The sequence below is a fragment of the Moschus berezovskii genome, chromosome 13, assembly GCF_049115385.1.
Source record: "Moschus berezovskii isolate FMDL1 chromosome 13, NW_MosBer_1.0, whole genome shotgun sequence".
Taxonomy (NCBI): domain Eukaryota; kingdom Metazoa; phylum Chordata; class Mammalia; order Artiodactyla; family Moschidae; genus Moschus; species Moschus berezovskii.
In genome coordinates, this window is record NC_142472.1 from 58,162,269 (window position 1) to 58,179,920 (window position 17,652).

Genomic DNA, 17,652 nt, shown 5'->3' on the forward strand with positions numbered 1-17,652 from the left:
CACGACTGAGCGACTTCACTTTCACACATTGGAGAAGGAAATGGCAACCCACTCCAGTGTTCTTGCCTGGAGAATCCCAGGGACAGGGGAGCCTGGTGGGCTTCCGTCTATGGGGTCACACAGAGTCAGACACGACTGAAGTGACTTAGCAGCAGCAGCAGCAGCAGCATACTAACTGAAATAACTCAGACAAAAAAGACAAAGACTGTATGGCACCACTTACATGGGGAATCTAAAAAATAAAACAAACTAGTGAATATAACCAAAAGAAGCAGAATCAAGATACAAAGAACAAACTAAAGGTTACCAGCAGGGAGAGGGAAGGGGGACAGGCAATATAGGAGTAGAGGATTAAGAGGTACAAACTATTGTGTATAATAAAAATAAATTATGCTATACAGCTGTCAAAATTACAAATCTCTCAATGATAAAGGTCTGATGTATTTGCATATTTACATATTTTAAAATATGCACATATATGTTTAAAAACACAGGAATATGCAAAATACTAATGGTGGTGAACTATGGAGGTTGATTTCACTGTGATTTTCCGTATGTCCAGAATTTCCTACACTGCAGATGTACTACTTTTGTAGTAGAAAAATAAAGGCTTTCTTCAGTAGACAAATTAGGCAAAGCAAAGAGAAAAAACATACAAAAGTGCTTTCTCTATATTTAAGCCTTACACTAGAATAACAAATCCATTTATGGATTTACTGAACATGTTTTGACTAATGAACATAAATTTAATCTACCCCCCACAAACACACAAAAAAGCCTGTGTGCAAATTCAGTTCCAGCTAGTAAGACTCAGCAACTACTGTTAATAACTGTCTTCTTAAAAAAAAGCTCTTTTACTATTTGGTGATTTCTCTACATTTTCAATAGTCATGAACAAGAATAATTCCAATTCAAATTATAGTATAGTATATTAAATTAACTTTTCTATTTCCATTTTCTATCTCAAAGATTTCACTTTGAGATAATTCTTGACATGCTTTTATTACTGCCAATAATAACTACAAGTTCTCAAAATTAAAACCTAATTTTTATGTACATTGATTTTGTTATGTCCAAATTCTTTAAAAATGTATAGATATAAAGCAGCATATATTTTAAGATATATAAGATTAAAACAGCATTTTCTGAAAGTTAAATTCTCCAAGGGAAGTAGTTAATTTCCAAATTTTCTAAAACCTTTTCAAGTGAATTCTCATGATGGCAAAGGGATTGCTTCAAATACTGAAGAGTCTTTTTATTTTCCCTTGACAAGATCACACTGCTGCATGCATAAAATCCATGATTAATAAGGCAAATGAGTTCAATATTCTAAGATACTAACTCCAAATCTATCAATTACATTTCTCTGTTACAAATCTAATTTAATTGCCAAGATTTGGGCAATTCTAATTCTTTTTAAAAAATACTTGCAGTTCATTTTCACTGCTAATGAACAATTTATACTAATGGCATTACTTCACAAACACCCACTATTCACAAAGAAAAATATAATTAATTTTGCTATATCATCATAACAAAACACTAAAAAACATAGGCTTGGACTTTACATTGTTTAAAATTCCCTTAATAGCTGTTTAAACCAAAATTAGGAAAACTACGGTGCTTAAATATCACTTCTCAGGTAAGGCCTATCCTGTCCCCTGTATTTAAAATTGCAGCCACCCCTCCCTCCCAACCCTCAACCCTTACCCCAGGCCAGACACTCCTTAGTCTCTTCCTTTTTCTCCTCAGCACTTACTTCCATCTAACAGACAGTATAATTGACTTGTCTTCTTTGACTTCTTGTGAAGTTTTGTCCATTGTACTCCCAGCTGCTCCCTCAGTCCCTAGCACAGTGCTTGCGATTTACAGCTGCTGTTGAATGAAAAATTTTACCAGGAGATAAACGGTGGAGGCTGTTGCTTTTCTCTGAGTCACATATTGGTGACTTACACAAATATGTGGGAAGTGCAATATTTAATTTTGTAATCAGAGTAAATCCACATCTTTCACCCTGCTTAAGCAGGAAAACACTCTCGTAGCCTCAACTGAGATGTATTAATGCTTCCATGGTTGAAGATAAGGATATGTCCCTATGATAGTGGCTCAGGACCTGAAAATATACAATAAACCCAGGCAGAGAGAATTAAGAGGTCTGGAATTTTCCAGGAAAAAGGGCCAGGGTGCTGCTTTTTCTGTTTGCTATTCTTTGTGTCTCAAATGCCTCTTCTTACTTAGTTATTAACCATAAACCATATCAATAGTCTTCCTCATTGTGCTTACTGTATGTGCTTTCCATGTATTACTTTAATAACTGTCATAATGACCCTAGGAGAAATTTACTATTAACCACACCAATCTACAGATAAAGATATTGAAATTTAAATGTTTTCCCCAAACATCTGGTGGGCGGTAGAGGTCTCTGGCATTTAAAGTTTGCATCTTAAAAACACTATGCAATATTGCTCCCCCACTCATCATGACCATGTAATTTGTCATGAGTTACAAGAATTCATGGATTCCAACATCACCATTATTACCTGACTAATCCTGCTCATGTTATCCTAAAGACAGACCATATACAAAATGGGAGAACTTCCGTGGATATAGAGTAAGCTCTAGTAGTGTGTAATTATGAACAATATCTCTTGATGGGACTATTCATATCAAAGAAATTTCAGGCTACAAAAGCAGCTAAGCCAATAGTCAGTAGGGAAAAAGTAAAACTAACAAAAATCCCAGAAGTTCGCAATAATAACAAAAACACAGCAAAAAGTGCTATTATCAGAAATTTTTCCTACTTAAAAATGTTCATTTATTATGGAATGTGAATATACGGAAAAGAGAAATATTGCTTTGCAAAAGAAGTCTTTTCACATACCCCTACAAAAGGCCTGACAGATTTAAAATACAACGAATTAAATACTAAAACTAAATGACTTTCTGAAAACTACAGGAAAAATGAATTAGGTAAGCCTGTTTAATTTTACTTCTTGTCCTAAGACGGAAATGAGATTTGTGATATCCATGGACAATCTCATACTTTAAACATTCAAAAACACCAAGAATAAACTTTCAAAATTTATTTTCCTACATATTTTCTATCTTTATTTTATTAGAAATTAACATGATTAAAGTAAGAATTCATCCCTATACTAGGCACAAAAAGGATACTAATACCCTTTCAAACCACAAACTTACACCTACTTGGTAAACCTCATTAGTAGCTGGCACTGTTAAGAAAGCCCTGATTTGCTACAACTTTTCAGATTCTTAACATGTTTGACATATTTAACAGTCACAGCTCTTGTTTTAAAATGAATACAGTAACTACATTTAAAATTCTTTTCAAACTTGAGATTAAGAAAAAGAATCATGCCCTCTTAAGAATAAAAACTTTCAAAACTGATTGATCTCATAAGCATAAATTTTAAATTTCATAATTTAAAAACTGTAGATTTTAAGCCCATCAGTTATGCAAGCAGAAAACACTGACAGCAACAAAATGTATGCATCTTTGTTGCCATAATTTTCTAGCACAAACCATACACAACTTAGACATTTGACAGACAAACAATTTTACTCACTGGAAAATGGTTGATGCTCTCAGATGTTTTTAACAAACTTTTGTTTTCCATGTGTTATCACTGTAAATAAGTTATCATTACTATACCGGTCTATAGTTACATCTTGCTGCTGCTGCTAAGTCGCTTCAGTCATGTCTGACTCTGTGCGACCCCATAGACAGCAGCCCACCAGGCTCCCCCGATCCTGGGATTCTCCAGGCAAGAACACTGGAGTGGGTTGCCATTTCCTTCTCCAATTAGTTACATCTTAAATGACTTCAAATGATGGGAGCTACTCATTGGCTCTTTTAAACTACCCCACCTAGTTAAGCTTCTTGAGTTCTTCTACCTGTATTTTATAGTGATTTTGTATCCTCAGATGTCTTCAGGTTATCAGCCCTACATTATTCTCTCTAGGACTGCCCCAATTTTACTACCTCCTGCTACTGCTAAAATATTTGTGGTAGAGAAACAATTAAAATAGCCTCATTCAGGTCTTGTACAAAAAAAAAAAAAAAATTGCCTCAGAAAAGTCTTTGAAAGGTACTGCATATGAACTTGGTGGGTGTACAGAGCATGTGACATTTATTTAACAAATCAGTAAACTCTTAAATCTTCTAAGTTTAGCCATGTGCCAAAGTTCATGAGGCAATGACTCCCGAGTGAGTGAACCGTTTCATTTAAGTGAGTGAGTGACAAAGCATCTGGCACAGATCCTGGAACACAGTAGGTTCTCAATCAATGCACATACACATCATGTGTATGTACATGTTGTGTGTCTGTTTCAGACACACAAAGGGCCTGGAGGATGCATACAAAGCTAACTAGATTATGAAGGGCATCATGAATAAAAAGGACTGACTTTTGCTTCATCCTCTTTTGTATGAAAATTTTTTAGGTCAGGTTTAAATCATTTATACATATAACTTATATCCAGGTTTGTGTCCAAAAAGGCAATGCAAGCACAAAAGATCATTTCTACACTGTGTAGTTGGGATGACTGTCCTCAATGCATACCTGTCAGTCACAGTTGAGTGAGCTCTGTCTTTCTGAAATGCTCAGAAGGACCTGTGAATGCTGCATAGCATTCTAAGCATCACTTTTCCCTCCATGTCAATAGCTCAGTAGCGTGGTTTTAAGTCATGCTTCAGAGTACACTGATAGGTCTTTCACTTTCCAGCTTGCAGTTGCTCCTTTTGTTTCATGACATACCATCTATTAAGAGGACCCTAGCACATACAGTGTCAGTGGAGTTGCAGACTATATATAACCTTTGTGATGGGCTGGCTGCATTCCTGTACCATAATCTTAAAGAGGGAAAAACGGTTTCATTTTTTTTCCCCTTTATGTTCCAAAGAAGAAACTGTCTAAAAAGTTGAATCTGTAGTGGGTTCAGGTTTATGGTCACAGAGTTCAGACAATGACACTCTTCCGTAGTTTTACTTTTTTAAGAGATGGTTCACAACACATCTTCTGGCTCAGCTGGTAAAGAATCTGCCCGCAATGCGGGAGACCTGGGTTCGATCCCTGGATTGGGAAGATTCCCTGGAGAAGGGAAAGGCTACCCACTCCAGTATTCTGGCCAGGAGAATTCCATGGACTGTATAGTCTATGGGGTCGCAAAGAGTTGGACACGACTGAGCAACTTTCACTTTCACAACACATCTTCTGGCTGACTTCCAGGCAGCATACAGTTTGACTTCTTTGACGCAGTTTCCACTTCTTTATGTATCCTGTGCATCACTGTGTTGCACATGTAGAACTGTGTTACCTTTACTTTGTGTAAAGTGATGAGAACTTTACTATATACAGTGCATTCAGGTTTTATAGTGATACATGACTTTGGTCTTAAGACTTTTATCATCAGCCAATATTCCCACAATTATTCAACAAATTAGTTCACAAAGAACTCTGATGTCAAGCATTGCTGAGTTGGGTAAGTACCCCATTCCTATCTCCAAATTACAGCAATATCTGTTGTCAAGGTTTCTTGTTAAAATGTTAAATGAACTCAAGCAAGTACTAAAACTGAGCCTATCTTCAATGATGCTTTATGCTGTTTTTGATACAAAAATTAAGTAGGAAATCAACTTTCATAAAATTGCCTTAGAATTTCCATGAATTTTTTTGGGTAGTCAATTTGCAACTGTCAAGGATCCACTTACTGATGAACTACTCAAACACTACAGGCTAATATTACTCACCATATATACTTACTAGAAAGAATTTTGGTAAAGGAAAAAAATGACTGAAAACCAGGAGCGCTGGATGCTAGTCCTAGTTCTTCCACTGAATTTAGGTGGTAAGTTATTTTACCTCCTTGGATCTTAATTTCCTCATTTACAAAATGTGAGATTTGAGTTAGATGGCCTGTAAATCCCTTTTAGCCCCAACAATCCACTTTTTAAAACTGGGTTTAAAAAAAATTATGTTAAATACTCTACCAATAATATGTATAATGTTTAGTATTTTTTGAAGACTCCAGAATGTTATAAATAGCATCTCATTAATATTCACAGTATTCATGAGAAAACAAAAAGACATTTAGCTTTATATGTAACATTTGAGTCACGAACTGGGACAGCAACTTGTACAGGGTCACAAAACTGCAGTATGAGAGCAATGATTCTAATTTCTTGATTGTGACTGCAGTATTCTATTCACTATACTATCTGTGTTGCTGTTCTACTTAGAAGCAATGTGTTTTAACCGTTCTCACCCTCATTCAGCCATCTCCAAAATACTCAAACCTACCCTGCTCAATTTCTTATTGCCTGAAACCTCCATAGCATTCTCCTTTCTCCTTCAATCCTATCAGCATAATTTTCATCTGCTTCCTATATATATATGTCTTAGGTTTCCAGGTACAGTATTTGTCACATTTTCAGTCTAATTTCTATTAGTTTTTTACATAAATGTCAAGTAAATATAGAAAGGTGTGTCACAACCATCTTTACTTCCATCAATATATAGGGTTAGAGCTTGTACTTTTATACATACCCAACACATCGAAAAATCAAGTGACTGAAAAGGATGGCAGAAATTCTATATGCTGTTTGTCATGATGATTTTAGAACTTCCTCTCTCTGTGGCTTTCTCAATTTCCCTTCTAGGACCCCTAAGCTCTTCATCCTTGAAGTCAATGAAGGAAATTGGTTTTCCAGGGTCTCTAAACACATTGGCTTGAAAACTCCTGCATTTTTCCATTCCTGGTTTCCATGAACAGAATATCCTACCTTAACTGTGGTCTCCAACACCTAAGGCCTATCACTAACCTGTCAAACCAGAACCTCAACCAAGTCCGTTGGCTACTTTCTCTGAAAAAATTTTCAGACTTGTTCCTAAAACCAGCAGCCACAGAGACACATCTGTTAATTCAACATGTACAAGTGAGAGGTCACATTCTACTCCTTGTATCCAGGAAAGTGGGAGTCAGGATGCAAATATCTCCAACCAATGCCAGCAAATACCAGAGGTGAGAAAGGCACCATTGACCTAGAACCAGGAACTCTTGTCTCATAGTCACTCAGACTCTACCCACCCTAGAAAAGAATTAGGGGGAAACTGGAGAAACCACACAATTTTCTTAGGCTTGTAAAAGTTGCCATGGATATAGGAGACCATGAGTCTCAGATCTCAAAGGGCTAAATTAATTAGTATGTTTCTGTGGCCACACAGTTTGTTAAAGTGCTTAAATTCTTCTGCATATAGTACCCTGCACTCCCTCTTAATTCACTGCCCAGTCCTTTCTCCAGCCCCTCCCCCCACCCCATCTTCCACTTAACATCAACTCACAGGTTAAGGATTGATCCCAAAGGACCCATAGATATTCTCTCTAGCACAGTAACCAGTCTGTTATGACTGACTGGTACCCATAAAATTAACCACCCAAAAAATCATGCCTTTTGAACACTGCCACTGGCTCCCTTCAGGGACTCCAAGGGCTAGCCTGTGCTTTTCCTGCCTTTCCTACCCCTGGAGATAATCAAATGGGTCCTGTCAAGAACTGACCTTGCACCAGTCACCTCAGCAGGCAGTAAGTCAGCTCTTGTTCCTTTGCGTCCCCTGGAACAAAGGGGCCCAAGATGGCCTGGAACACAGTGGGAGATGAGGTATCAGTGGTCATGGCAGTGGCACCCCAGCAAGCAAACATCTGGTGCCCTTTTGAGCCCTTGACCAGAAGGCTGTGATCTCTTATCACTGTTTCCCAAGTTGCCCTCACGTGGTTACTTGTGGCAACTGCAGCTTCTCTTGGGATTTTCGACTGAAGACGGCTAAGTCAAAGTGAAAGTCACCCAGTCCTGTTCGACTCTTTACAACCCCAAGGAATATACAGTCTATGGAATTCTCTAGGCCACAACACTTGAGTGGGTAGCCTTTCCCTTTTCCAGGGGATCTTCCCAACCAAGGTTTCCCATACTGCAGGTGGATTTTTTACCAGCTGAGCCACAAAGGAAGCCCTGAGAAGGCTATGAAGATGTTAATGTGCCAGCTGGTTGACTGACTCCACCACACCAACCACATAATTTGATTACCTCTGCAAAAAGGGTGTGCAACCAGGCTACTTCTGCTTTTTGACCACCCTTCTGACATATCTGAGACTCAGCCCTGGTGAGGAAGGCAAAGACAAGGGGTGGGTCAGTCAACTGACGTGCCACTACATTCTAAATTCAGACTTCATAGTCAAGAGCCATTTTGCAATGACTTCTTGACTCAGAGTGGAATGCCAAGGACAACAACTTGTGAATTTATCAGCTACCTTAAATATATGGGTTATAACCTGATAGTGCCTTTCTCTTTATTCTTACCCAAGACCTAAAACAGGCTAACGTAAGTTAAGGTAGGCAGGGTTAGGTAGGGGGTGGTTTGCACCAACTGAGGTAGACTGGTGCTTATTACAGACAAATAAGCTCTTTTAATTAAGAAAAAAAGGAACTTGAAACTTTCTTGGGTGTTCCAGTGGCTAGGGCTCGCCAAAGGAGGGGCCCAGGTTTGATCTCTGGTCAGGGAACCAGATCCCACATGTCACAGCTAAGAGTTTGCATGCCACAACTAAGATTTGGCATGCTGCAACAAAGGCCCAGTGCAGCCAACTAAATAAATAAGTAATATTTAAAGAAAGAAAAAAGGAAATTTGAGTAAATAACATCCTTGTTGGGATAGGTATATTCACTTCCAGAGTGTAGTCCAGGTCCTCCAAAATATAAAAAAGAAAAACGCAACAGGAGTTTAGGAAAACTGCTATTTTTCCCTGATAAATGCTGGTTCTTTTAGTAGGGGAACAAAAACAGAGAAGCAAGAAAACTGACTCTACCAGGATAAGAGTAGCTTCATGCACTAACTGTGCAGAAGGGCTAAACACTCCACTGTTCTTTCATGGTAGTCACTTCACAAGAGGCTAGAACAAATAATCAAAATTCTATCAATCAAGATATGGTTAGACATAAGCTACACTTGACCAAGGTCAGGGCCACTCCAGAGTGACTCACAAAGAGTAGAATGCTGGAGGAGAAATGGAGGAGACTACACCAGAGTGGCCAGGGCACTTACCAGTAGAGTAAGTCCCCACCAGTAAGCTTCATGCCTCTGCCAAAACATCATCCAGTTAGGCTACCTTAGGTCGTTCAACAAACACCACAAAACGCCTGGTGGTCTTCCAACTAACTGTAACATGTCCACACAAGTTTTCTTCTACTACTACTCTGTAAAGTATGCTCCATTACAAACAATGCTACTCAAAGTGATCCACACTGATGCCAGTCCACGAGAAACCAGTAACTTTTGCAGGAATTTGAGAATAATTTTTTATCTGTTGAACTGAATTATAAAGTATTTGACATATTAAAATTTTTCTAGTAAATTCACTTTTTAATTTTATTTTACTAAATTATCAGACTGCAATGCATTGGAAAATTAAAAAAAAAAAACTCTTTTCACCACGGAGAGTTCGAAAAACACCAATTAAAACAAATATTAACTATCATATTTCTGGCAAAAATCTCTTCAGTGATCCCTACTGTCAGCAAGATAAGTTTTAGCTCATTAACATTGTGTTTTCAGTCTCCTTTATCAGGCCCCTTCTCTAAAGTAGAGTTTTTTAACTAGTGTGCTTGGCACCGCCTCTGACAGGTGACAGATAAGAGTGCTAAATGGAGCCCATGGCAGGTGGAGTTTCTGAGCTCCAGAATCGGAAGCCTTGCGAAGAGTAGCTTGATCCATTTACTCCAGCAAATTCCACAAATTTTATCTTCTGTGTGTGTTATAATGTAGACAAGACTGAGAATTGCTGATGTTTGGAGTTACCTCTTGTTACACTTTACACTAAACTTTATGCTCCACCAACAATAAAAAGCCTGCTCTCCCATCCACACCCAAATTTCTATTTCCAACCCAGACCTCTCCCATGAACTCTTAGATATTAAAAACTATATATTCTACATCTCCATTCAATGTCCAGAAAGCACCTATGTCCAAAAGTAAACACCTCTTTTCCTTTCTAAATGTGCTCCTCCTATATTGTATCTTAGTAAACTGTAACTCCATCCTTCTCATACTCATTATTTGATATTTTTAGCAAATCTTGTCAGTTCTAGCTTCAACCAGTTCTCAGTACCTCTACCTTTGTCCCCTGGCTGAGGTCTCAATCACCTCTCATTTGGATTATTCCAAGAGCCATCTAGTTAGTCCCTGCTTCCATTCTTATCTCTAAAGTGATTCTCAAGACAGCAGCCAGAACTGACTTTGTATAACTTAAAACACAAGTCAGATCACATCATCCCCTGCTTAAAACTCTCCAACAGCTCCCCATCTCAAGCAGAGTAAAGGTCTGTATTTCTTCAATAATTTACAAGGCCCATTATTATCTTGTTCCTTCTCTCTTTCTCCCTTCTACCACCTTGCCCTTTGCTCACTTAGCTCCAAGAAAATTGACATCCTACTATTCCTTAACCACACAAAGCACAGTCCCACCTCATCAGAGCTCTCACTTGCAGAACCCTCAGTCTGGAATGCTCCATCCTTGCTTCTCTCTTTGCTAATTCACTCTCATTTTCTTCAAGTCTCTGCTCAAATGTTACCTTATCAATTCAGCCTTTATCGATTACTTCAAGTAAAGTGGTACACATTCCACTGAGCCTCATCCTCCCTATACCACTAATGCTGCTTCAATTTTGTCCACAGCACTTACCATCTGACCTCCCAGATACTTGTTTATTGATTTAGTCTGTTTCCCTAACCTGACTCAGGTAGGGAGGGCAGAGGTTTTGTCTGCTTTGCTCACTGATCTATCATTAAATGTAGAAGGCAACAGCACCCCACTCCAGTACTCTTGCCTGGAAAATCCCATGGACAGAGGAGCCTGGTAGGCTGCAGTCCATGGGGTCGCTAAGAGTTGGACACAACTGAGCGACTTCACTTTCACTTTTCCCTTTCAAGCATTGGAGAAGGAAATGGCAACCCACTCCAGTGTTCTTGCCTGGAGAATCCCAGGGACGGCGGAGCCTGGTGGGCTGCCGTCTCTGGGGTCGCACAGAGTTGGACACGACTGAAGTGACTTAGCAGCAGCTATCATTAAAACAATGCCTGGCACACAGTAAGCACTCATGAAACGTTGAATGAATAAACATATGCATGAATAAATTCAATACTTACTGTTACCCATCTCTGAGCCTTTGACCATTCAGTTACTACTGTCTAAAGCCTTTCCCCCTTACTCATTTTCCCTTACTAAACTCCACTTTTTCCTATGTCCAGTCCTCCACATTTCGCTCACTGACTACCAATGTACTAAATGAACAACAGAAAAGTAACTCCACTGCAACACACTCATCCAGAAAGCATTTTACTGACCCTTCTCACTACTGGTTCATATTTCTCAACCACATTTCTTCAATCAGAAAACACCATTCCACCCCAGAAACTATAGCTTACATCTGCTGTTTTCTCACTGCACTGAGTACTTCTACTATGTATCTGCACAGATTCTCCCAAAAGTCAAGATACACTTGATGTTCTTAGAAACAACATAAATCATTCTGATATGCACCAAGCAAGACCATTCAGAGAGGAAGCCCTATCCCCACCGCCCCCACCTTTTTCATGTTCTCATGACTGCCAAAAGCGAGAAGGCCCACAAAGTATCAATCAGTCCATCATCCAACAAGAAATGGCACAGTAAAACAAGCTTCCAGTCTTTCGATACCACTCATGCCAATGGCCTAGTGTCATCCCTGTATGCACTCAACCTTACTAATTTACTCAGCTGCGTTTCAGTCTCTGGTCCCTCTTTATCTCCCAGTTTACTATGCTTTTGTTTTTTATTCGTTGACTGGATTTATTGTTTCCTCAGAATAACGCTTGGCTTTTTCTGAAACTATGTTAACACCTACTTCAGCTCTTTTAAACCACCCTTGGTAAGATGCTCATCTGAATTTCTGTCCTAAAGACCTATTACAGACTCTGTGAATTTAGTAGGTCTAATCCAGCTCCTATAAGGGGAGAATTCACTGACCAAACATTTCTTGAACTTTCCACGTTATTTCCATAACACAATTAATCAACATCTTACTTAGAAAGCCTCAACAGCAAATTACTTAATTAAAACCTGATTAGCTGCTTTTTCTTCTGATTTCCTTTCTCCATTGAGTGTTATCTATACTGCCCCTAGATAACTTCATTCTTCTATAGGTAAACTGTTTCTAAATATATAATAATTTCTTCTACTGCACTGTTAAGAGCAGAAAATAATTTAAGAAGTGATTCAAAAAGAATGGTATGTTATCAAAAATTTAGAATACTATCATTTAAAATAATAAACACAAGATACTAGTAATTAAGATAATACAAACTTTATTACAAATTTTTTTAAAAACTTAAAATATTACTCCTCTCTGACCCTCCAACAAATGCCTTCTTCCCTTTTGTCTACTGAATCTTGTGACAACTCTGTCACTTCCTGGACTGCACTACAAAAATAGAAAGCTGAATCTACTCAAATTGATGTTCCCATCTGAATGACTCATTTCACAGAAGCCTAGCGTGCAATTAACTTTCACGTAACTACAGGTAAGCTGATATCTCACTGTCACACAAACATGACACAGAAGGTTGTGATGAAAAACAAAACAAAACAAAAATGTATTCATGAAAACTAAGGGTGGTGGGGAAAAGCTCCTTACTTACTATGCTTGACATTAAAAAAAAAAAAATTTTTTTTTTTTTCTGTTAAATAAATGGATTCGTGTGATCTGGCCAACACGCTGCTCTGTGAAACTAATCATACCATATTTGTCAATAAAGATGAGAATATCAAACTGACTCGATCATACCAAGAGTCAATACAACACAAATGAAAAATTAGTGCCACTATTCATGACAAAAAGGCATACATCACAAACTGTTTTGAAGTATTACACAGCTTAATTTCTGACTGCCTATGCTAATGAGGATTATGAGTATCTTTGTTAAATAACAAAAAATCAGACTTTATCCTTTCGACCTAACTAGTATAAAACTCAACCAATTGCTTTGTTTCCTTCTCTGCCATCTCTAGTGTATAAGGAAGTGAAATCATCAAAAGGCAAACAATCAGTTTCAAGGTTAACACACAAGCTACTTCAGCTGAAATTCTAACAGACTCATATAATCCATCCAGTAATCCTACTTAAGAAGGTATTCTCATTTAAGAGGAAAAGTTTCATAAAACTAAGTGACTTGACCAAGTTGCAATTTGAAATTCTACACTCTACTGAAAGTGGAGGTTTCTGTTCTTCAAAACAATCTCTGAGGTACAGCAAAGATAGTGTCTGAAACACAGAACTAGGTTGCACAATGAATAGCTCACAGGGTCAGGCAGCCCACTATACATTTTTTAATGAAACACTTTCCATTTTCATAAAGTTTTGAACTAAATTAAAAATTAAGAACCACTGACCAAGTCAAATGCCCTCATTTTATACATTAAGGAACTGCAGAAGAAATGCCTCACAAGAGCCTCTTAACTATCAGGTACAATAACGTGTACTAGTTTGTTAGGATTGTGACAAAATGCAGACTGGGTGGCTTAAACAGCAGTTTATTTTCTCACAATTCTAGAAGCTTGAAGTCTGAGACCAAGGTGTCCACAGGGTTGGTTTCTTCTAAGGCCTCTCTCTTTCACTGGTAGATGGCCTTCTTCTGCCAATGTCTTCAAAGGTCTTCCATTTATGGCTGTGTCCTAATTTTCTGTTCTTATAAGAACACCAGTTATATTGGATTACAGCCCATCCATAGCTTAATTATCTCTTTAAAGGTGCTATCTCCAAATATAATTACATTCTGAGGTACTGGGGGTTAGGACCTCAACATATGAATTTTGAGGGGTCATAATTCAGCCCACTTAACACTTCACTCTCTTGCCTGCCATCAACTATTGTCCTTCTCATACGCAAAATACATTCACCCCATTCCAAGAGCCCACAAAATGTTAGCCCCTTCTAGCAAAAACTCTAGAAGGAGACGGCAACCCACTCCAGTATTCTTGCCAGGAAAATCCCAGGGATGGAGGAGCCTGGTGGGCTGCCATCTATGGGGTCGGACCCACACAGAGTCAGACACGACTGAAGTGACTTAGCAGCAGCCACAGCATCAACTCTTAAATCCAAAAATCTTATCTAAATACCATTTAAACCAGCTATGGGTCAACTTGAGATATGATTTATCCTGAGGCAAAATTTCTCTTCAGCTATTGTTTAACCATGTAACTGCAGGCAACTTATTTGCTTTCAAAATGTTTCCATTCCAAAAAGGAAAAATCAGAAAGAGATGATGGGTCCCAAGCAAGTCTGTAATAAGGCAAATTTCATAAGATTTTAATGTTGAAGAATAATATTTAATAAACAACAATAAAGAATAATCTATGGCTCCATGTTCTGGGCCCACTGGGCTGGAGGTCCCACTCTCTCAGGCTTGGTGCTCTGATCCCATGGTGGCAGTGGCAGCCCTCAGTTCAGTTCCGCTCAGTCATGTCCGACTCTTTGCGACCCCATGAATCACAGTACGCCAGGCCTCCCTGTCCATCACCAACTCCTGGAGTTCACTCAAACCCACCTCCATCGAGTCGGTGATGCCATCCAGCCATCTCATTCTCTGTCATCCCCTTCTCCTCCTGCCCCCAATCCCTCCCAGGATCAGAGTCTTTTTCAGTGAGTCAACTCTTCACATGAGGTGGCCAAAGTATTGGAGTTTCAGCTTTAGCATCAGTCCTTCCAATGAACACCCAGGACCGATCTTCTTTAGAATGGAGTGGTTGGATCTCCTTGCAGTCCAAGGGACTCTCAAGAGTCTTCTCCAACACCACAGTTCAAAAGCATCAATTCTTCGGTGCTCAGCTTTATTCACAGTCCAGCTCTCACTGGTGACCTCTAAACTACCTTCAGGGTCATGCTACTATATTCTTGGAGGAAAACACATGCTCTCAGCCAAATGACACCGATAGCTCTACTGACTTGTCTTACAGAATCTCAGAAGTCTGACAGTCTCCCTCATTCCATCCTGTCTCTGTCCCTTTCAGTCCAAGCTGGTAGTGTTTCTGCTGCCATAACACCATCTCAGGTCCTGCTGACATGGCTTAATGAATCCCTAAGTCACATGTCCATACTCCCTTTATCAAATGGTTGTCTAGCAACAGCCATGTTGTTGTCTCCAGAACAAACTTTCTAATTTTTTGCAACATGCATAGGCTGAGAATTTCCAAATCTTCAAAGTTTTGGTTCCATTTTGCTTAATAAATCTTTCTTCAATTAACTTTGTCCTCTTGTGTTTTACTATAAGCAGCAAGGAGAAACCAGGCGATGCTTTTAACACTTTGCTTATAAATTTCAGTTAAATATCCAAGTTTATCACTTAACAGTTCAATTTCCCACAAACCCACAGAACACAATTTAGCCAAGCTTTCTGCCACCTTATAACATGACTGCCTTTCCTTACGTTTCCAGTAACTGTTCCTCACTTTCATCTGAGACCTTATCAGAAGCACCTTTTTCTTATTTCTATCAATATGATCATACATGCTAAGTGATAGAAGCCATCCTCATAGCCCTGTTTCAGAGCCCTCAGCAGAATCACCTTTAATGTTCATATTTCTACCTACAATCACAGAAGGCAACCTTGGCTTTTTCTAACATGAAGCTCGAAATTATTCCAGCCTCTGCAAAAGCCAGTTCTAAAGCCATTTCTACATTCTTAGGTATTTGTTAAGAGCAGCATCCCACTTCCCAGAACCAAAATCTGTGTCAGTTTTCCAAAGCCACAAAGCATCAGTCAGGGTTGCTTGACGCTGCTGCTAAGTCACTTCAGTCATGTCCGACTCTGTACGACCCCATAGACGACAGCCCACCAGGCTACTCTGTCCCTGGGATTCTCCACGCAAGAATACTGGAGTGGGTTGCCATTTCCTTCTCCAAAACAACAGCAATTAACTTTCTCACAATTCCGGAGGTTAGAAGTTCAAGATCAAGGTGTCAGCAGGGTAGGTTTCTTCAAAAGCCTCTCTCCTTGGCTTGCAGATGGCTGAATTCCTCCAGTGTTGTTAAGGTCTTCCTTTTTTGTGTGTCTGTATCCTAATCACCTGGATTATGATCACCCCTAATCATACTGGATCAGGGTCCAATCATATGACTGCATTTTACCTTAATTACCTCTTTAAAGGGCCTATATCCTAAAAGTATTCACATTATAAAATACTGGTTCAGGACTTCCAACACATGAAATTTTAAGAGGACACAATTCAGCCCATAACAAGCTGAGACTACTCATATTCACTTATTGTATGAACACTGAATACCACTCCTTCTCATTGTTCTGATGACCATATAACCGTGAATAAAACTGGTACAACCTCCAACGCATGGTACTTAAAAATAAAAGGGAGAGGAAATAATCATATACTCATACAAATTAATGAAAGAAAAAAGTACATGAGAGCATATAACATATATTTTGGACTTCACCAAGCCTGCCTGCTACATCCAAAATGGTTTCCTTGAAAAGCTCAAATCTGAAGGATGAGTAGGGAAAGGGTATGTGCACATAGAACTTTCCAGGAAAAAGGAATAGAATAGTACATTCAAGAAATTGAGAAGTGGCCAGTAGGGCTGGAACACAGAAAATATGAGGAGTAATAAAACATGAAATTGGAAAGGAAGGTAGGGGCCACATCAACCACATTATGGTTTTTAGTCTTTATCCTAACAGCAATGGGAAGCACCTGAAAGATTCTATTCATGATCGTATTTTCATTTTACAAAGATCACTCTGGAAAAAGGCGGGGACTGAGGGGTTCTAATTTGCTGGTAATGTTCTACTTCTTGAGTAGGATTCTGGTTACATGGGTATGTTCACTTAAGTGAAAATCTACTGAACTATATACTTAAAGCACTTTTCTATAGGTACATTATATTTGTCTTCTAAGATTGTGGAAAAAAGGGCTAGAATAGAGAAAGTACAGCTGTGGGGACCCTAGCATCAGTATGAGATGATAATTCAAACTATTCTTAGGGAAAAACCCAAACTTTTTGGCCAACGTAATACAAAGATGGCAGTCAAAAATGAAGAGACTCCAGATAATTAAGTGGAGAAATTCAAATACCCCAGTTGATGGATTGAATATGAAGGGGGAAAGAAGGCATCAAAGAAGACTCTCAAGTATCTGGTTTACAAAAATAGATGGATGGTAGATCCATTCTCCATGAATGAAAATTCTGGAGTTCCAGAGATGTGACAGATCACAGATTCAATTTTTCAGGCTTCAAAGTAGAAATCTCAACTAGGCAGTTAAGCGTATAGGCTGGAGCACAGAGGACAGGTTTAAAAAGAAAATACCGTTGGGGAGTAATATTATTAAAAGAAGGGCTTCCCCGGTGGCTCAGTGGTAAAGAAATCAGCCTGCAATGCAGCAGACCTGGGTTTGATCCCTGGGTCAGAAGATCCCCTGGAAAAGGCACGACAGCCCACTGCAGTATTCTTGCCTGGAAAATCCCATGGACAGAGAAGCCTGGCAGGAAATAGTCCATAGGGTCGCAAATAGTCTGAAGTGACTGAGCACACGCAC

General features: G+C 38.9%; 1 protein-coding gene across 6 annotated transcripts in view; it reads right to left on the reverse strand.

Annotated features, from left to right (window-relative positions):
- LOC129556344 (uncharacterized) overlaps positions 1 to 17,652 on the reverse strand; it is a 62,817-nt gene that overhangs the window by 19,052 nt on the left and 26,113 nt on the right. The gene's annotated exons all lie outside the window — the stretch shown is intronic.